Source organism: Euprymna scolopes, chromosome 9 (assembly GCF_053919585.1).
Source record: "Euprymna scolopes isolate OS-2025 chromosome 9, ASM5391958v1, whole genome shotgun sequence".
Classification (NCBI taxonomy): Eukaryota; Metazoa; Mollusca; class Cephalopoda; order Sepiida; family Sepiolidae; genus Euprymna; species Euprymna scolopes.
The window spans coordinates 19,999,164-20,019,163 of NC_136490.1; the positions used below are offsets into that span (position 1 = coordinate 19,999,164).

A 20,000-nucleotide genomic window follows, 5' to 3' on the forward strand; every position below is an offset into this window, starting at 1 on the left:
TTTCTCACCACTTTCTATCGGTGCCTAAACCTAAACGTGGATTTCATCAACAAAGCTTCTTTCCTCGAACTGCTCACCTGTGGAACTCTTCTTCTTGTCTTCTTTCCAGCTGACTACAATATTGTCGTCTTCAAGTCCAATGTAAACAAGTTCTTATTGAACCGTTTTCGTAAATAATCTGATTATACCAAATTTCTACCACAAATGATTACTATACTACTGTCCCAATGGCTACAATACACACGTTAACCCTTATCCTCGAGTGGTCTCCAGGCCTTGATATGTGATAACTTCTTTATAAAAAAATATAAAAGTAAATGAGCAGACTGTAAGATTGTTACTCGAGTCAGAAAGTGATATCGGTAATAAACAAACTTGGAAAAAATAAGTTGTCCACGGTTAATGAACACAGAAAAGATTGCTAGAGGAGTATCAGATACAAAATTAAAGTTCAAAAGAGAACAAAATTGAAAACCTCATGAATCTAAATTGTATGTAATTCTTTGTTCCGAAAATTTTTTTGGACCTAAACTGGACCTTACTGTTTAATTTATGAGAATTACCGATTAATTCTTTTCAAAAGCCGCCTACTCTGATTGGACGTCGCCAATCGTATGTATAAAAAAACAAAAAATCAAATCTTCTGTAGATGGGAGGGGATATGCATGATCTTTCAACAGTCATATTCATCATTCAGACAGTATATATATATATATATATATATATATATATATATATATATATATATATATAACTTCCAACAAGTTTCCCAGAGAGTAACTTAGTTTCACATGTAAAGGTAAAGTACATAATCATTACCGTTTGCTGAATTACCTTCATTTTATTAATACAAATCAGTAATATATATATATATATATATATATATATATATATATATATATATATATATATATATATATATATAATTGGCTACCTGAATATTAAAGACATTCAAGTAGGCAAAATAAATGTCTGACTTACGTTTACGTTGTGTGGGTAGATTGGACGATTTCAGAAGCTAGAAAGTAAATTCAAATTTCCTTTTCGTTAAGATATTTTATAAGGTGATTTTCTGGACCCTTCCCTTCTGCTTCCTCATATGAAACACACACACACACACACACTATATATATATATATATATATATATATATATATATATAGTTATATATATATATATATAGTTATATATTATATAGTTATAGTACTGTATGTGGATGACTATAGTGCTCCTCACCTTGAGTTGAGCATATTGAGAAGTGAAACACGAATTACCATTAGCATATAAGCGACGCTCTTTGTGTAAACAAATCGAGCGGAGGTATTTCAGACGATATCAAAACATCGTTAAACTCACTACTCGTTCAAGCAGCCGCCAATAGCGTAATGGTTAGGAGCCTTGACTGCCGTACAAACGGTCAGGTTTCTATCCTGGCTTGGGGTAGTTGCCTGTCTAGCCGCACTGATGAGCTGTGAAACAGCGAAACAGTACTGTATGTGGATGACTATAGTGCTCCTCACCTTGAGTTGAGCATATTGAGAAGTGAAACACGAATTACCATTAGCATATAAGCGACGCTCTTTGTGTAAACAAATCGAGCGGAGGTATTTCAGACGATATCAAAACATCGTTAAACTCACTACTCGTTCAAGCAGCCGCCAATAGCGTAATGGTTAGGAGCCTTGACTGCCGTACAAACGGTCAGGTTTCTATCCTGGCTTGGGGTAGTTGCCTGTCTAGCCGCACTGATGAGCTGTGAAACAGCGAAACAGTACTGTATGTGGATGACTATATATATAGTTATATATATATATATATAGTTATATATATATATAGTTATATATATATATATATAGTTATATATATATATAGTTATATATATATATATAGTTATATATATATATATAGTTATAGTTATATATATATATAGTCATATATATATATATATATATATATATATATATAGTTATATATATATATATATATAGTTATATATATATATATATATATATATATATATATATATATATATATATATATATATATATATACACTTGTGCCCGATATTATTCATACCCCCTCTTGAAAATTGAGTTTATTAGGTGTAACTTTGTAAGAATTTATTGTTTACGTCCATATTGATACATATTCTTAATAAACCTCTTCTGATCATTTTCGTCATTTTAAAATCTCGGGATACTTGTAATAAAAGAAATATACAGCTATTTATAAAATCTGCAATATTCAAAAATAATCATACCCCCTTATTTTTTCAGTATTAATCGAGTTTCTGACTGTTTGTTTCCTGTTTGATTCTTATTTTGAATGCTTTTATACAACCTTTGATTAATTTCATTTCGTTTTTTGCATTTTTCAGAAATTAAAATGATATCAACTGAAAACCAAAAAAAGAATAAAAATTATTAGAATGGGGAAGAAAAAAGAGCTTAGTAATGATCTTAGGACTAAAATTGTGAATTCACATAAGGATGGTTTAGGTTACAAGTCAATTTCCAAGAAATTTGAGGTCCCTACAGCAACAGTACAGAGCATCATCAAAAGATTCCAGAGCCACCACACAACAAACAACTTGATTGGTAGAGGAAGGAAAAGGAAACTGTCTGCTAGAGCCACCAGGAATATTGTAAGAAGTGTTAATGCAAATCCAACCACCACTACTAAGGACATTTTAGAAAATCTGGAGTCTTCTGGCATAAAAATATCAAGGCAAACATTGCAAAGGACTCTGCATGAAAATGGTCTGAAAGGAAGAAGACCAAGAAGGACTCCATTGCACACCGAAAAACGCCTTACAGCACGTCTAAAGTTTTCTAGGACCCATGTGAATTCTCCAGAGTCCGTTTTCTCAAGTATTTTGTGGACTGACGAAACAAAAATTGAATTGTTTGGCCATATGGATGCTTCTTACGTGTGGAGGAAGAAAGGAGAAGCTTACAACCCAAAGAACACCATACCCACGGTGAAACATGGTGGTGGTAGCCTAATGTTTTGGGGCTCCTTTTCGGCTAGTGGTCCAGGTAGTTTGGTCAAGATAGATGGAACCATGAAGAAGGAGCAATATTTGGAGATACTCCAGAAAAACATTAGACAGGATGCGGAGAAGCTCCATTTAGGACCAAACTGGGTCCTTCAACAGGATAATGATCCAAAACATACTGCCAAAATAGTCAAGAAATGGTTTGAGGATAATCACATTAATGTTTTGGAATGGCCTAGCCAGAGTCCTGACCTGAACCCTATCGAAAACCTCTGGCACATATTGAAAACTGAGGTTAAAAAGCGGAAACCTAGAAATTTGAGGGATTAAGAGAACTACTGCATTGAAGAATGGTCAAAAATCAGTGTTGATGATTGTAAAAACCTTGTTGATGAATATCCAAAACGGTTACAGGCAGTTATTAAGAATAAAGGGCATGCTATTGAATATTAGTAAGAGAGGTATGAATAATTTTGAACTAGTGCCATTATTGTTTTTCTTAGTATAATGCTTCAAACTTGCATAATTTATTTATTTGTTGAGTTTAAATTAAATGCTTATGCTTGATTTATTGTTTGAAATCCCTTTAATATTGTCTATCTTCTGGTTTGAGCAATATTCTTATAGAAATCTCAAAGATCCGAGGGGTATGAATAATATCGGGCACAAGTGTATATAATGTAAACCCATTATACAAGTTGATTTTGAATCTTTTGTGTCAAGACTAATTCTGTCCACTGACTGAACTCATCACGTGCGTGTTTTCTTCTTTTAGTTCTATTCTTGGCGTAATTCTTTATTTCATTTTAAGCGTTTGATCAATTTTACAATTTCCTCTGATGTAGAGTTTTAATTTCGACTTTATTTTGCACGCACGGTTTTCTCATGCAGGGAGATGAAATTCCACTTTTTTAAGTTACAACTTTTATAATAATAATAATAATAATAATAATAATAATAATAATAAGGTAAATCCTTCAATTTGGCGACTAACGTACATGAGCTATAGGCAGAGGCCGGACCTACAAAAACTGCTACAGATGTAAAACACAAAAGAATAATACATGGATCAATGAAAACTGAAACTGCATAATTACAAGTTAATCTCCTTGTGCCTCAATCCTTTTTTTGTGAGTGTATGTGTGTCACCATAAACTGACACCACACGAAATAAGTGAGGAGGGTCAAGGAGGAATGACCAAGAAGTGAAAGCACTAACCAGACCTCCACTGGATGAGTGCAAAGAGGACTGAGACCTTACCACCCAAATTCCAATGAAGACCAACTGTCATCCAGAGAGAAATCAATGGTAAGCGGCTGTTGCGATAATGCAAATTCAACTGCAAAGATTATCGAAAGAGGTGGAGAGTATTGGAAATGTGGGGTGACTTGTTGTCACTCAGACTCCAAAGAACGCCACAAGTTGTTCAAAAAGAGAAATTTTTGATGATGTCCTGTGTGACTACTCCTAGTGAGTAAATAATAATTCATTATCATTTTCTCATGAAATGGTCTCCATAATAAAATCGACCAGTTGTATGATAAACATTTTTTCTGCAAAATAGAAATCTCAAAAGAGTTACTAAATGAACACTTTTTTCAAAACATGTTTGGAATGGTAGAATAGAAATGTAAACCTTGAAAAGATATCCGGATAATTATCACATATAAAATGTTTAAAGGCAGATGTAGCCAATGTCTACAAGGAAAGATTGATGTAAGAATCCAATAGATTATTCTGTGGAAGGATGTTGTAGATAGTCTGTTTATGTTGTAGACGATCCCGTCCTCATGTGTAGTTAAATGAATTGAATGGTAAGTGATTGAAAAACAAAAGGTCACAAGTGAAAACGAAATATACCGATATATATTAGTGAAAGAATGTAGATTTATTTACATAAATTTATATGGGAAATAATAATGATATAGATAGTAAGAATAAGAGTTCGTTGAGAAAGGAGTAACATTACTTGTGATAGATGAGAGACTGACAGATTAGTCAGGAGCGCTGGTTGGGTGGTCATTCCAACTGGAGCGGTTCTTGGTTACATGTTGACTGGTCGAGAGTTCAGTGGAAAAGAGAGAGAAATATAAGAAACAGGAAGTCACGTGGCTATGTCGCTCTCCAGTTATCAGAGTTAAAGGTGACAATCGAGTTAGACTGGGAGTTCGATTCCCACAATTCAAATTACAAGTCACAGATTCAGTTTCTGTTCGTATTGAATTCAGTAGTCAGTGCTCAACTATATGACCAGTCTTATTGTTGGGGTGGCACCCTTACAGATTCTGACAATTTTATTTGTCCGTCAGTTGAGCAGTTCTGACTCAACTAACATCGTTTTTGTATTTTCTGTTTAATATATTATTTATTACAATGTTTCCGAATCTTCTTGTTACTCTTTCTAACGTTTACACCAGAAGAGAACCAGGATAGCAAAAAAATAATTACTAAACCTTAAGTGCTAAATGTTTTTGTTTCGATTGTAGCTGATGGCACCAAAGACACATATTTTTCTTCACTTTTGAAATCACTACTATAAATTAGGTACAATATAATAATCAATAGAGAATTGGCTCTATGATAATAAATACACATAAATTAAAATATCATATTTAAACGTATTTTACGACCAGGTAATGCCAGCCACCCTGCTAGTATCAACTTTAGCCATCTTTTATGTTTGTGTCAATTTGATTTCACACTTAAATAAGCCTGATGTTTTCTTTTGAGTATAAGACAGATTTATTGAATTTAGTAATCAGTACTCGACGCTCTGGCCAGTTGTATTTATTTGCTTCCCCACTGAGCAAATTAGGCACAAGGCCGTTTTTTAATGTGGAGAGAGAGGGAGGGGGAGGGAAAAAGGGGACCAGCTCCCGATGGGTGGGAAATGGGAGCTGGATAGTGACAACTGGTATGAAGGGTTGCCCCTACATTGACCAAGGTCTGATATGTGGGGGTAACCCCACATATGGTCTTTGCTTGCAGTATGTATTTATTTGCTTCCCCACTGAGCAAATTGGGCACAAGGCCGTTTTTTAATGTAGAGAGAGTGGGAGGGTGAAGGGAAAAAGGGGACCAGCTCCCGATGGGTGGGAAATGGGAGCTGGATAGTAACTGCTCGTATGAAGGGTTGCCCCTACATTGACCAAGGTCTGATATGTGGAGTTACCCCCACATATGGTCTTGCAGTATCTGTCGGAACAGATACTACACTTTGAGGTATTTATTTGCTCCCCCACTGAGCAAATTAGGCACAAGGCCGATTTTTAAAGTGAGGAGTGAAGGGGAAATGGAGACCAACTCCCCGGGGAGTAGGGGAGCTGGATAGTGACAATTGGTATGAAGGTCTTATATGTGGGGTCGCCCCACATATGGTCTTTGCTTGCAGTATCTGCTGGAACAGATACTACACTTTGATCTTGTCGCCCGGGCTGCGAAGGACGGGGACCGATTAAGCTACAAACAAACAGAGATACAAGAAACACAGAAATCTGGTTTATAAGCAGGCTGGAATGTTCCATTTTCTCTAAGTTCTGAGTGGAAAAATCTTTGTTTTAATTAAGCAATATTTACATAGCAACTATATCTATACTATAAATATATATAAATATATGGGCAATCAATATACTTATATAACTGCATATTGGAAAGAACGTGAATGCCTACTAGACACTATCCTCGAGTGTCTAAGTTCTCTCTCTACAGGGGTTTGTCAGAACAACCTGGCATGAGGATATTTTCCCTGAAAGTAAACGAAATATTCAAAATCACATTTTGTATTTGCAGCTCAAAAAAGATCTCCTCACCATGACCAACCTACCTTGGAATGATGCACCTTCTCCAAGTGATGTCACCTCAAGTAACAGCACAAAAATAGATACTTCACCAGACTAGAAAGATATACCATATTTTGGGGTAATTACGCCAAATCCGGGGGTAATTGCGCTAACTAAAAAAAGTGCTCTTTATATGCACGGTCGCCAAAAGAGCACTTTTAGCTAGTTGCCGCAAGTACCCCGGACTTGGCATAATTACCCCAACGTGCAGTACAATAACATATTTAAATGGTCAATTGTGGAGAGGAAAATTATATTCTAAGTGTTTGAGATGTAAAGAAGACCTTATAATGGAATATTTGAATATGTGGCAGAAACACTAGAAGGCAATGTTCAGTCTGTAGTGGAATGGGGACAAAAATGGATGGTCACATTCAATGCTGCCAAGAGTAAACTTGTTTCCTTCAATAATTACAAGAAACCTTCTCTAACAACAATAGCAATGGCCAAAGACTCTTTATCTTAAAGTACATCTTTTAAACTCCTCGGCCTAACATTCACAGGAAACATGAGTTGGAACAATTACATTGAGAGCATTGCTAGGACCGCTGCGAAAAAGGTAGGTTCTCTCTACCGTGGTAGAAAGCTACTAACATACAAAAGTATCCTGTACCTTTATAAGGCCACCATTCACTCATGTATGGAGTATTGTTGTTATATTTGGGCTGGTGCATCTGCTACTAGTCTCTCACTCCTAGACAAGGTTCAAAAGAGAGTCGCCAACCTTATAGGTCCTGAACTGTCATCTAAGCTTCAGCCTCTGTCCCATCGACGAAATGTAGCATCCCTCTGCCTGTTCTACAAGTACTTTAACGGTGAATGCTCCGACTAACTGCAAGCACTTGTACCTCCTCAACATAAATACTCCTGACAAACCTGACAAGCAACAAAATCCCACCCCTTCACAATTGAGATCCCTAGATGTGATAGAGCCTTCTACTCCAGTAGTTTCTTGCCCAGAACCGCTAGACTTTGGAATTCCCTTCCGGGTTCTTGCTTCCCCAACTGTACTGACATGCAGAAGTTCAAGTGTAACATGAACCGACATCTTGCTGCCCAACTCCCCGCATAGTACCCCTGTAGTTTATGTCCCTGACAGTAGCTCCCTACATCAAAGTGTCAATATGCCTTGTTTGGGGTGAAAATGTAAAAAAAAAAACAAAAAAAAATATATCTATTCGAGTATCTCATATAGAGATCAAGTATTATCTCCAGGATGGGAGTCCCTTGATTTCCGAGAACTTCGACTGAAGTAAAATGAAATACCCAAAATGCATACTATATTTAATATTATCATATATAGTATTCTATTTCATGTTGACCGTTTCATGTTCCTTTGAGTGAAACCCGTTCCGTTAGTTGTTGCCATGGGTTGCGAATAATTAATAACTGAATTAATGTCATTAATCATGCCCAAGCCATAACGTCCAATAACTAATTGAATAATGTACGCTTGAAATTTCCAAAGGAGCATGAAATAACCGCCATGATATAGAATAGTATATGTAATGTATATATTAGGAGGAAGACTCGACGTTGCCCGGGATTTAAATTTCATAAGGAACACTATGACCCTTTTTTTACTATGCAACTGGTGCTTCCAGATTAGGTTGTTTGAAGATACCGGCTTCCTGGCCTAAAATGCACCAGACATTAATGTCATTGTTTTTTTTTCTTTCTTTTCCTTTGCAAAACTCAATTATGTTCTGCAAAGCCAAAAACAAAAACAACTATTTAAAAAAAAAAAAAAAAAAAAATCAAACCAAACACCATAAATAAATATTTGATGATTGCAGCGGGTATCCGTTGTCTTTCGAGACTGAATGAAGGCTTCCAATTAGCATATAACATTTTTTGAGTCTTTGTTATAACTCAACCTAGGATCGAACCATGTTACCTGATCCATTAGTCAACACTCTTCCCATGATGCCATATGCGCCGTCTAACAGACAAATTGAGCCAATTGATTAATCATTTGCAATAAATATTATATTTTGGCATTAAATATTCCCCAAAAGGGTTGAGATGTTATAAATTACACTGATGAAACCAAACCAGCAAAAAAAAAAAAAAAAAAAAAAAAAATGTGACTATGATCATATTTGTTTCTTGGCCTTATGACTAGAATCAAAGTGTAGTATCTGTCTGATACTATACTTGATCCAAAATCAACAAGGACGATGTAGATACGGTGATAACTAGGGCTGTGACAACAGCATATTCTTTTCATCGTTTCACTGTTGTCACAGCCCTAGTGATGACTTAATTTGTAATTATTTAGACAGTTTACCAACAAGTCATTTTTATTTAAGATATACATTTGTTAATTAAATCGTTATAAATAAGTTATATTAAATAAAGAGTTAATATGGCGTAATCTTTTGGCATTAAATATCGAAAACAGGGTTGATATGCTGTAAAACGCATAGACTGAGTTCATCGATGAATCATTTGCAATAGATATTTGTGTTTTGGCATTAATTGACCGAACAAAATAGTTGATATACCGTAAAACAAAGGAACCAAGCCGATCAATTGATCGTTTACAAGAGATATAATATTTTAGCATTAAATAATCATGCAATAGACAAAACGAGTCAATTGAAGAATTATTTACAATAGGGATTGTGTTTTGCCATTAAAAACTCTAAAAAAAAAAAAAAGTGGATATGCCGTTAAAGAGATAAGCTTTAAACAACAACAACAAAATTAACTTTTTAGTCACCTGACAAATGTGTCGTGCGAGGATCAAAAATTGCTTCTGTGCTCTTTTTATTGAAGTTTGAAACAGTGGTCATGTGCTCCTATAGAAAACTACAGTAGTAGCATGCCGCATTTTACTGAAAAACACTTTAACACGTGAGTTGTCCAAATAAGCGACCTCTTTTAGTAAAGTCAAGACAGCGCAGACATTTCCCAATATTGAAAATATAATCGACCACAGTTGCTATTGTCTTTAATTCAATAGTTGTTTGACTTAGTGGCGAAATAAAGTGACTACTTATTTGTTGAATCTTATATAAGGATGGTAGAGTATGGTAATCGTGTAGACTCGATGTAGGAGGGGGTGCATGTTTATATGAAATAAAAGTTTGCTTATTTAGGTATTCTATAAATCGATAAATTAATACTTAGGGAATCAAAATTATTTTAATAAGGTTATATATTTTTTCAATAAATTACATGACACCATTCAAATTTACCTCGAATTCTAATCACTAAGTTCAGTTAAAAACAAAGACCAAAACCAAGATAAAAAGTAAATTTTAAAAAGATATATATATATATATATATATATATATATACGAGGGGCGTGCAATAAGTAATGTCCCTAACCCACTTCCCATAGCAGTAGAGCAACAAAACTTGGCACAGTTATTAGTCTTTCTCTACATAGGAACCACCCAGAGTTATGCATTTCTCCCATCCTTTGATGCAGCTCTGGAGACCGTTTTTGTAGAACACCCCAGGTTGGTCCTCCAACCACGTCGTGACTTCAGAAATCAAGGCTGCATCTTCTGGAAAACGCTTTCCTTTCAAAAACAACTTCATGGCTGGGTCAGGAGAGTAGGGAGGATTTCATAACCACACGTCCGTGCTTCTGATCTGACGACATACGAGTTGTGGACCGGAGTGTTATCCTGCAGGAGGAGGGTACCTTTGCTGATCTTGCCCCGCCTCTTGATTTTGATAGCTTTCCTTAATTTCCTCAAAAGTGAAGCATAATAGGCTTCTGTAATTGTGGTACCCTTTGCCAGGAAATCTGTCATCACTACTCCGTCCTGGTCCCAGAAGATTGTGAGCATGACCTTGCCAGCAGAGGGCTGCACCCTTGACTTCTTTCGAGCTGGTGAGTTCAAGTACTTCCACTGCATTGACTGGGTTCGATCTCTGGATCTTAATGATGGACCCAGGTTTCATCCTGTGTAATCAGTCTTTTGAAAAACTTTGACTCATCTTCTTGGCACATCTCCAAATTCATCCTCGAGCACTTGACGCATTCTCACTTCTGGAATTGTCCGAGCAATCTGGGAATCTTCAGCTAGATCAGATAACTGGAAGTGGGTCAGGGGCATTACTTATTACACACCCCACGTGTATATATATATATATATTTATTTACTATTATGATTATTAAATACCTACAGACACTAGTGTTTCATCCTTTCAGTAATCTTCAGTGCAGGGTGTCATGATTAACACCAGTTGATAGATTTGAACCCGGCGACAGAAGCCATCTCTAACTCCATTAGCAACGACCATATCCATTTGGCTACCATTAACCGCAAGGACCATATCCCTTTGGCTACCATTAACCACATTTATTTCATTAAATGTTTTTAAGGTCAGTCAGAGTGATCTAGTCATTATATGACGATCTGCACGTAAGAGCTAAATTGACCGACTTTTAATTCAGCTGAAAGTACTCAACGGTACATATCTATATATCTATAAATGTGAAAGTGTCTGTCATATATATATATATATATATATATATATATATATATATATATATATATATATATAAATAATTATATTACAGTAGAACCCCGGGATTCTGCATTAAAAATTAGTAACAAAATACAGTACAGTATATAATACAGATGTATATAATCAAATAACATTATAAATAACACCTTAAGGCGGGGCAAATACCGTAACCAGGGGTCGGGAAAAGGTCGGACTCCACATCGGGAAAACGTAATGTCGTAAAAACCGTAAAACATCGTAAATTGAAAAAAACTATCCTAGGGCCACCGTATCTCGGCTCGGGGTTCTACTGTAGTAATTTCCATTAAAAATTAAGAGCAAATTATTGAAAGAGATTTCCTTTAATGTAATATGCAAATGAGATAACCTCTTGAATGCTGTTTCTTTTTTAATAAAATAGAAATGATAGAAATCATGCAGGTCGTATTCAGTATTAAAATCTATTTGTAAAACAGTGATCTTTTGTATACATTAACTAAATTATGGACAGGCAGACAGCAGTGCGTCTTTATTATAATAGATAAAGCACTTTGTTTGTTTGTGTATCTGTGTTTGTGAGTTTGTCCCCTATAGACTCCAAAACGAATGGACCGCATTTTGGAAATTTTACATAAATGTACTTTGTGACTGGGAGTGGTCTTATATAGGTTTTGTATCAGAATGCCTCCAATAATTATCGAAAATCGATTCAATTATAGAAGGAACTGTCCAATTTTGGCCAAAGTTAACACACTTATAAAGCCTAACATTACAAGTGCACTTGAAGTTTTATCATAAGCAGAAGAGTCCAGCGTATGAAACAAACAATAGGCTTTTCGATAAGACAAGGGTGCATTCGAAATTAATGTTTTTGTTTAGAGCACAATTGAAACATGATACTTGACTTTTGCATTTTAAACATTAATACAACTTATTGTAAAATAATTTTTTAAAACAGTCGATTCTCTACAGTGCAATTTAGACTATAATATATTGTAAACTTAGTCACTATGGGGAGACATATGATGCTTCCTCTCAGTGCACTGTAGTAGATCCCAAATTAGAGTAGGCAATCAACTGATTTAATTGAAAAATGAGCGCTTTCACTGATTTTGATGACAATAAAATCCCGGGCTAAGTCGTATCTCCCTGCTAGTATATACTTTTGAGATTTTACTGTGTTATTCTTCACCGTGAGTTGGCATTCATTATGTTCGTCCAAAATTTCTTTACTGATTATATAATTAAACGATTGTTTTGGCCTATACTGATGTATCACATATATGGTTATATATATATATATATATATATATATATATATATATATATATATATATATATATATATATATATACTTCAGAATGAAATTATCCAACAATCAGCTGGCATGGAAACCTGTGATTATAAGATTTACAAAATATTGCTGGCAGTAATATTCTATAAGTATTGTCCCATCTAAATAAGAATTGCTCGATATACAAGATAGAGCAAAGAAATCACATTTTAGTGATTGAGTGAATTTTAAAAATTTTGGAAGTGAAAAGTTTGAGTTTCATATCAAAGATTTTTATTTTTCTAAGTAAGACAAAGAATACGTTAAAATTTTTATCTCCTTATCCTATAGGGTTTCGATGTCTACCATCTCTACAGAGGAGAAAATATTAGCAAATAGCTATAATGGTGTATATCCTATTTGCTAAAGTCAGTGAGACATGGAAAATCATAATTAAAAATTGATTAATTAAAAGTTATAGAGTAAGGGAAGTTGAAGAAAAAGATATAAAAGTTTGCATCCAAAATGCACGGTAAAATCCGAGTTGACTGTCCTTGAAAGCAGTGTGGTAAAAAAAATCCAAAGTGTATTTTGGGTAATCCACTTCACAGAGTAAAGATCCGAGTTGAGCATATTTCTGGAGTAATTCTTCTTTATGGGTCCGGTGCCTCTAAAGAGATGGTAGACATCGAAACCCTATTGGATAAGGAGATAAAATTTAATGTATTCTTTGGCTTACTTAGAAAAATAAAAATCTTTGATATGAAACTCAAACTTTTCACTTCAAAATTTTTTTTAATTCATTCAATCAATCACTAAAATGTGATGTGTATATTCATATATATTTCTACGAGCAAATAGTTAATAAAACATAAACATGTTAAAAAAGCAAATAGTTAATAAAACATGTTAAAAACACTTTGAAATGAGTTAAAAACATATTTAATCTGAAAAGGAAACACTTGATAAGTGGATAGTCCTTAATCCGCAGAGTTTCAAAGAAATACATTTCTTCTCATCAGAGGGTAGGAATTGGGAAAATGCGGGATCGGATTTTGCATGCAAAAGTATTTGATGAAACAACAAGTAAGTCAAAGATCTTACTTGATAACAAAAAATGAAGCAGAGGGAATATGGTGAAGAAAAAGGTGATTACACATGAATGGATAGTCTGGTGAAAGATAAATAAATAAATATACATACATACATATATATATATATATATATATATATATATATATATATATAAAATGATGGTTGTGTAGTTCCAACGAGAGAAAAAAAATGTATATTTAAAAGAGTGTAGTTATCAACAATTGTAGGTTTTTCAGACTTTTATCATTTGTTAATATTTTAAAATATTTTTTGTAACGCGTTACAAACCTTGTTCAGCTCTCTCCAGATATTTTTATATAAAGTTTTTTTTTTAGTTAAAGTTTGGAATGTCTTTTTGGAAAGCATTTTATCTCTGACAGCACTGAACCTCTCGACGCCACAAAAAGAAATTGTAAAACCTTTTCCACTTTCATTTGTGGCGTCGAGAGTTTTCGGGTTGGCTGAGAAGGTCACATTGACTAAAACAGATGGCTATTTGTAGCGACGATATGTAACTGTTTAGTCTAATATATATATATATATATATATATATATATATATATATATATATATATTGCTCTTTTTATTGAGCACTATCTAACAACTTCTTTGTTTTCATTAGTCCCGACCTTTGAACATCTCAAACCTATATATATATATAGATATATATACACACACACACATATATATACACACACACATATATATAGATATATATATAGATATATATATATACACACACATATATATATACACACACACATATATATATAGATATATATATGCACACACACACACGCATATATATATATATATATATATATATATACACACACACATTGTAAAATAATATATCTTATTTAAGTATCCTATCGAACAATAAATTAATGTAAAATATTATTTATAATCTTAAATTTGTCTTTTTCTATGACAAGCTCTATTTCCTATCTTGGTTGGATTGGGCTTTTTTTATTTGGTTGGGATTATTGTATAAATATTAATATTTATATTCATTTTGAGTTTGCAGAAGCTTTTGTACTTCTTGATTTTATATATATATATATATATATATATATATATATATAATCAATAAGATTTTTTTCTCTCTCTCTCTCTCTCCTCTTTTTTTATTTTCTCTCTTCTCTTTTTCTTCCCTGATCTTTCTTATTTATATTTATGTCTCGGAACTAGAGTGAAAAGCATATCTTATTTTTCTTTTATTAATATTATTGGAATCTTTTCCTTTTTTCCTTGTACACATTTTTGTGAATTATTCCATGGATTTCTGCCTTTGGATTATTATGGACCATCTTCATCCAAATACGGGATTTCCTTGGATTTTACTTGTGCAAATGAAATTTCTTTTAACTTTCTTGAAGTTATATATTTGGATTTTATCGTCACTGGATTATTTATCTTCCACCGGACTATCCATTCATGTGTAATCACCTTTTTCTTCACCATATTCCATCTGCTTCACTTTTTTTTTGTTTTCAACTAAGATCTTTGACTTACTTGTTGTTTCATCAAATACTTTTGCATGCAAAATCCGATCCCGCATTTTGCTAATTCCTACCCTCTGATGAGAAGGAAAGTATGTCTTCGAAACTCCGCGGATTAAAGACTATCCACTTATCTAGTGTTTCCTTTTCAGATTAAATATGTTTTTAACTCATTTCAAAGTGTTTTTTAACATGTTTTATTAACTGTTTGCTCGTATATATATATATATATATATATATATATATATATATATATATATATATATATATATATATATATATATGGCAAGCTTAATTGCCATATATATATAGAGCCATATATATATATAGAGCACTGTTGAAGTAAATACTGAAAATATACGCATAAAATTATATTTTCGTGTATTAATTTATGTGATTAAATGAAGTAATCACACACACACACACACACACATATATAAACAGTGTGAAGTCTAGTTTTATAAGCTACTTCTGCTTCATGAGCCAGTGGTGCCTTGTTCATACAACCTTTTTTCATTATTAAATTGTTAGACTCAAACAAAAAATTCTTCCTTTGCCATTTAATAAATCAGACTAAATACCAAACCTTTTTAAAGGTTGGCCGAAGAAACTTTTAACAACCATTATTTAGTCATTAGTCACTTTGTATTGCTTTCAACTAAGTTTTTTTTCTTTTTTTTTATTGTTTTTTCGTGGTTGTATGAAAAGCTTTGTTCACCAAGATGATGTCACACGCATCAGTTTCAAAATAGTATTTTCATTGTTAGACGCACACATTGAATAAATGCATAGAATTTTAGATGCATCTCTTTAGATTTTAGAGATTGATTCGTATATTTGGATTAAGTTTTGTAAGTAGCATTAATCTTTCATGCTTAAGTTTGAAACAACATTTTCTTTGGTCTGTCATACTTAATTTTAATATAATATTTCCTTAATTTTTCATGCTTAAGTTTGAAATCACATTTTCTTTGGTCTGCATGCTCTAGTTTAAAAACACGCTTTATTTCGTCAGTAATTCTTAAAATAGCATTTTTGTATGGTCTGCGATGCTAAAGTTTGAAATCACATTGTATTTGGTCTGTCATGCTTAAGTTTGAAACAACATTGTCTTTCGTCTGTCATGCTTAAGTTTTAAATCGCACTTTCTTTGGTTAGTAATGTTAAAGTCTGAAACTACATTTTCTTTGGTCTGTCATGTTAAAGTTTGAAACAACATTTTCTTTGGATTGTCATGCTTAAATTTAAAATAATGTTTTCTTATTCTGTCATGCTTAAGTTCGAAATATATCTTTAGAAAATCCGTTTTGATATTGTTTTATCGCTTTCCATCTTTTGATAAAAAAAAAGAAAATTCAAAAATTTCTCCGAGTTGAACAAATAGAGTAATTGTACTTTTAAGCACAAGGTTTCCTAGAATGAAGTGCCTCATTACTTTTTATATGTTTTACTATAATCAAGGCCCGGAAGCCACTCAAGAATAAGGGTCAATGAATGTCAGGTGAAAACAGCGTGATGATCGGTTATGGTGGAAATTGAATAGAAATTAATTATTTAAGCGGACAGTTCAACAAGATCTTGTTTACGTTGGACTTAAAAATGACTGTATTATAGTTAGCTGGGAAGCAGCTCTATGGTATTGTGTTCCGACAGACGAGCAGTTCTGGAAAAAAAAGGCCTATCATGGAATGTTCATTTAATTTTAGGCGAAATTGTTAATAGTGGTTGTACCTATTTACAATGCCTCCCCACGGGACAGAGTTAGACACCAGGGTCGTTTGTTAACGTGGAGAAAAGGTACAAAAATAAAAAAGTGTCTCAGTCGTGAAGGACTGCTCCTTATCGAAAGAGAACAAGAAATGGAAGTGCAGCATCTGAAGAACAGATGGTAGTTATTTGCTCCCCCACCGAGCAAATTAGGCACAAGGCCAATTTTTAATGTGAGGAGTGAAGGGAGGGGGAAGGGAAAAAGGGGACCAGCTCCCGAGAGGTGGGAAATGGGAGCTGGTTAAAGGTCAGGCATGTGGGGTTGCCCCCACATCTGGTCTTTGCTAGTTATAGCTAGTCATAGCCGGAACAGATGGTATTTATTTGCTTCCCCACTGAGCAAATTAGGCACAAGGCCGTTTTTTAATGTGGAGAGAGGTGGGAGGGGGAAGGGAAAAAGGGGACCAGCTCCCGATGGGTGGGAAATGGGAGCTGGATAGTGACAATTGGTATGAAGGGTTGCCCCTACATTGACCAAGGTCTGATATGTGGAGTTACCCCCACATATGGTCTTTGCTTGCAGTATCTGCCGGAACAGATACTACACTTTGATCTTGTTTATATATTTTATTGAGAAAGAAAAAATTGAACATAAAAAACGTACAAAAAATTCAATTCAACAAAATTAGGCACAAGGCCCTACAAGAAATTGGGAGGGGGAGGGTACAGGGTCTTTTTGACTATGTAACAGATGAGACTTTGAAGTCTTACTCTTGACTGGCAACATTTACCAAAATACCTCAATCACTCTGTGGATCCTAATCTAACTAATAACCCCAGCGTTCAATGTAAAATTTAACTATGTACAATTTGTATATTCATTTCTGTATGTTGTGTGTGCATTTTTTTTTTTTTTTTTTTTTTTTTTTGTGTGTGTGTGTATGTGTGAGAAAATAAAGTTCGATTGATCTTGACCAAAAGGCCAATGTTTGGATTTATTTGCTTCCCCACTGAGCAAATTAGGCACAAGGCCGTTTTTTAATGTGGAGAGAGAGGGAGGGGGGAGGGAAAGGGGGATCCAGCTCCCGAGAGGTGGGAAATGGGAGCTGGATAGTAGCTGTGGTCGTAGGGTGATCCCTACCTTGACCAAGTTCAGATATATGGGGTTACCCCCACATATGGTCTTTGCTAGTCATAGCTAGTCTTTGCTTGCAGCATCTGCCGGAACAGATACTACACTTTGATCTTGACCAAAAGGACAATGTTAATAGTGGTTGTAGCTAAACGAGTTTTTGTCGTGAATGTTTTACAGGAGGAGGTGGGACATAGATGAAGCTCGGTCGAGCACCAATCATGAAAATAACGATAGAGCAGAGATAAGCTTGCAACGTCCCTTCTGTGAGAAAGAGGTTGTAGGGAAGAAAAAAAAAACATTGCCCGCTAGATTTTGTATCCTGTCCGAGCAGGAAAAGATGACTGAGAAGCCCCTCCCCATATGTGGCAACTGTACTCAATTTTAAGACGTACTTAACTGTTGTACAGGTAGAGGGTTGCGTCGGGATTGAGTTACTAGAATACAATGCTTTATTGTCTAAATACAAATTCTTTACAACATAACGTCAAGCATCCGCTAAAGTCCGCATCGCCACACAATCGATAAACAATGCCAATCAATGGATTGCGTATAATAACAAAACAAGATAATTTATTTCTTTATTAATCAGGTAATTTAATATATTTATCTATTTATATGTACAGCATTCATTCTTAAACTGATTAACCAATCAGTCTGAGTTTTGAAACATACGTGCTGGACGTAAGAGTGATTAACGTGGGCTATATTTTGTTTTATCTTCATGCAGATGTGACAAAGAGGAGATGGAAGCCCTTCATGAAAAATTAAGATATCTCTGACTTTTTGTGAAACTTTAAGAATAGCTGTTAAAGACATCAATTAATAAAATGTTCCCCAAATTTCAGTTTCTTTGCAGTAGTTTAAAGGTTTATTTAGTGAGACTAGCAATATGTGTGTGAGAGAGAGAGAGAGAGAAAGAAAGGGGGAGAGTGAGAGGGGGGTATGGATAAAGAGGAAGGGGATGGTCTAGTCAAATCACAGATATGTTTCTGTATCTTATCATGAACCCTCAAATGAAACAGGGATTCACTAGCTTTAATATGACAAGAGTATTCCTTCCATACAGACTCTGGAAATAGATTATTCCACTTCATGTTGTCTGAGAGTGTTACGCCATTGTTTTTATCTTTTATTCGCAGTTTTACTTTATCTTATTACTAGCTTTATATACTCGGCGTTGCGAGCACACAAAAAAATAGCCGCAGTAGGCAGGCAGGCTCGAACCTGTAACGTAAAAGAGGAAAAGGGGGTGAAAAAAAGCTAACACTCTAGCTATCTCGGTCATAGCAACTTATGGCATCACGGGTTTTCGAAATAACATTTTATGAACGTACGATGAGATTGGTAAGCGTATGACTTGCAAAAATGTCGATGCAAAAAAATGACCCATTTACTTGCAAAAAACGACCCAGTTGACTAGCACAGAATTAATGTTTCGGCCAATTTTTAGATATTTTCCATCCGAGAGATCGATTCTTCTAACGATTTCAATTTTGTCATGGTCTAATGCGTGTGTCAAAAGGTTTTGGCAGACATACAAACACACATAAACACACACACACATTCATTTTCCCTTTATATAATGGACTAGATAAACTACCTGGCGTTGCCCTGAATTCTTTGCCTCCCCATTTAAAACTTTTTCCTATGACATCATATATGATGGCATCACATATGATGTCATTATGACGTGTACTGCACGTATATATCTACTATGACTTCATATTTAACGTATGTGAACAAAGAAAACACGGCTTTATTAAATGACCCAACGTTATTCGGGATTGAATAGTCTTCTGTAACGTTGTATATGACGTAATTTACTATGACATCATATATGACGTATTTGTGAACAGTCAGGAATATTGTGTTATTATAATGGATTAATACTTTTTATCAGGCCATAGTGATATTAACTCCATCTTTTCATTGTTGCTCCTTTTTATCACGACTTTCTGGATCAATACATTTTCCATTATT

At 34.3% G+C, this 20,000-nt stretch overlaps 1 protein-coding gene across 1 annotated transcript in view; it reads left to right on the forward strand.

Moving 5' to 3' along the window:
* Positions 1-20,000, forward strand: part of LOC145284453 (uncharacterized) — a 1,345,403-nt gene that overhangs the window by 636,888 nt on the left and 688,515 nt on the right. The gene's annotated exons all lie outside the window — the stretch shown is intronic.